Here is a 2,658-nt window from a genome sequence, read left to right as displayed (position 1 = left end):
GCGAAAGTGGTAGGGAGACACGACTTAGAACAAACAGACACCACGCAGAATGTGGTTGGTTCAAATGGCTCTGAACACTATGCGACTTAACTTCTGAGGTCATCAGTCGCCTAGAACTTATTAAACCTAACTAACCTAAGGACATCACACACATCCATGCCCGAGGCAGGATTCGAACCTGCGACCGTAGCAGTCGCGCGGTTCCGGACTGAGCGCCTAGAACCGCATGACCACCGCGGCCGGCACGCAGAATGTTAGATAGCGTATTATGTTCTAGGGCTACAAAGTTTCACAAATATGGCGTATTAACACAAATGGTCTGCAACAAATAGAGGCACCTTTCCTCTACCAAAACTAGTCTTGCTCAGTGGGAGGCCGTTGTAATAGGTCGAAAAGTTCGTTTTACAGTTTATCATTAAGGCATTTTATACAATGACGGGGTACAACGCCCAGAAGAATTTTCATCATTACACCGGCTGTCGAAGCCTATGTAGTTTTGTCTATAGTTACGTCCATGGTAGAATGCGGACCATGTTAATCATATCTTGCTTACTGCCTAAACAGTATTTCCATAAGACATTAAGCCATCAGACTACACGAAGAGACACACGGTTTGAAGTTGTTGTGTGTTGCTCAGACCAAGAGATTGGTATTCGTAGCTCGCTGTTTACTTATCGGTATTGTTGGATTGTGTATAGCTGCTACCGTAAATACAGTGTTTCTGAAGGAGCAACTTATTTTTATTAAAACAGTGCAGGAATGGAAACCTCTTCGTCGCCAGTGATCCTCATTTAAGATAACAAACGCAGTCTTCTCGGCGCTTCTCATACCCCGTTGGTATTCTCACCTGGAAACCTCAAAGTTTTCTCCTACTTATACCTCTGACTTCTCTACTTCAATCCGGCCATGGTCCCATTTGGGATCTGGTGATTCGACGTGATGAGCTGCCATTCATGAACAGCATGCCAAGGGATGTTGTACCTTAGGCTCCTCTGTAGTGTCAAGAGTTGCTTCATAACTCATGCTAGCAGACTGCTGCTGATTCGCCATTACCACGCCGAAATACTCGACTCAGTGGTTTCTACTCGTTAACAGCCTACAGCCTGTTACGTAGTGCTTCCAACATTTAGGTTCTGTGGTATCCATCAACGAGGACTGACGATATATGGAGCTAAAACTAAACTCTGTCCGAACAGGCCATGAAGGCCTAACGGTGCCGACCGGCCACCGTGTCTTCCTCAGCCCACAGGCGTCACTGGATGCGGATAGGGAGGGGCATCAGGTCAGGACACCGCTCTCCCAGCCTTATGTCAGTTTACGAGACCGGAGCCGCTACTTCTCAATCAAGTGGCTCCTCAGTTTGCCTCACAAGAGCTGAGTGCACCCCGCTTGCCAACAGCGCTCGGCCGACCGGATGGTCACCCATCCATGTGCTAGCCGAGCCCAACAGCGCTTAACTTCGGTGATCTGACGGGAACCGGTGTAATCGCTGCGGCAAGGCCGTTGGCGACATATGGAGCTAATTATAGTAAATTATGAGAGAAGGAAAAGTGACGTATTTGATGATTTATACACTGATGGAAAAAAATAACACGAAGAAGGAGTTGTGCTACGTAAACGAAAGTTGGCGTGTTTCTACATCTGAAAGACGATGTTTGAACGAAGTCATGTAATAGGGCTAAGATAAGCGGACTGTTCTTCCAGCGATACTGCAGAGAGACCTGCGGGGATGTAGCCACTGCACGTGACTGGTCGCAACGGTGGTCGCGAGAACGTACGGCCGCAAGAAGACCGGCCATCGAACGGCCAAGTGGTACTGCCGAGAGGGAAGATCATCGTGTTCAGCCTATGGTTGTGACACATCGTTCTGCATCTGCAGCAGAAAATCCTGCAGTAGTCGGTACCACAGTCACACAACGAACTGCTAGAAATCGGTTGCGTCAAGGACAGTTCCGAACCCGACGCCCTGTTTTATGCTCCCACTGACCCAAACCACTGCCATTTGCCACTTCAATGGTGTCAAGCGAGAGCTCTTTGGAGGGCAATGCGGAGGTCTGTTGTGTTTTCTGACGGCAGCTGGTTCTGCCTCGGTGCCAATGATGGCCGTGTGTTGTTTAGAAGGAGGCTAGCTGGTGGTCTGCAACCAACCTGTCTGCATGCTAGACACACTGGACCTACACCTGGAGGTATTGTCTGGGATGCGATTTCGTATGACCACAAGAGCACTCTCGTGGTTATACCACGCGCCCTGACTGCAGACTTGTACGGCAATCTGGTGATTCGATGTGATGAGCTGCCATTCATGAACAGCATGCCAAGGGGTACTTTCCAACAGGATAACGCTCGCCCACATATCGCTCTTGTAACCCGACATCCTCCACAGAGTGGCGACATGTTTCCTTTAACTGCTCGATCACCACATCTGTCTCCAGTCTCCGTAGGGCAAGTCCAATGTCATCCACAATCAGCATTAACCGTCTGTGTACTGGCCAACCAAGAACAACAGGCACGGAACTCAATCCCACAAACTGACATTTGGCACCTGTAGAACACAATGCATGCACGTTTGCATGATTGCATTCAACATTCTGGAGGTTATACCGGTTACTAATTGTAATATTTCTGGCTTATTCAGCCATCATATTAGGCTCCAGGAAG

At 48.6% G+C, this 2,658-nt stretch overlaps 1 pseudogene; it reads right to left on the bottom strand.

Moving 5' to 3' along the window:
- Positions 1–1,390: 1,390 nt before the first annotated feature.
- Positions 1,391–1,508, bottom strand: LOC124723987 (annotated as a pseudogene).
- Positions 1,509–2,658: the final 1,150 nt, after the last annotated feature.

Source organism: Schistocerca piceifrons, chromosome X (assembly GCF_021461385.2).
Source record: "Schistocerca piceifrons isolate TAMUIC-IGC-003096 chromosome X, iqSchPice1.1, whole genome shotgun sequence".
In the NCBI taxonomy this organism is placed as follows: domain Eukaryota; kingdom Metazoa; phylum Arthropoda; class Insecta; order Orthoptera; family Acrididae; genus Schistocerca; species Schistocerca piceifrons.
This window is presented reverse-complemented; position numbering and strand designations above follow the sequence as displayed.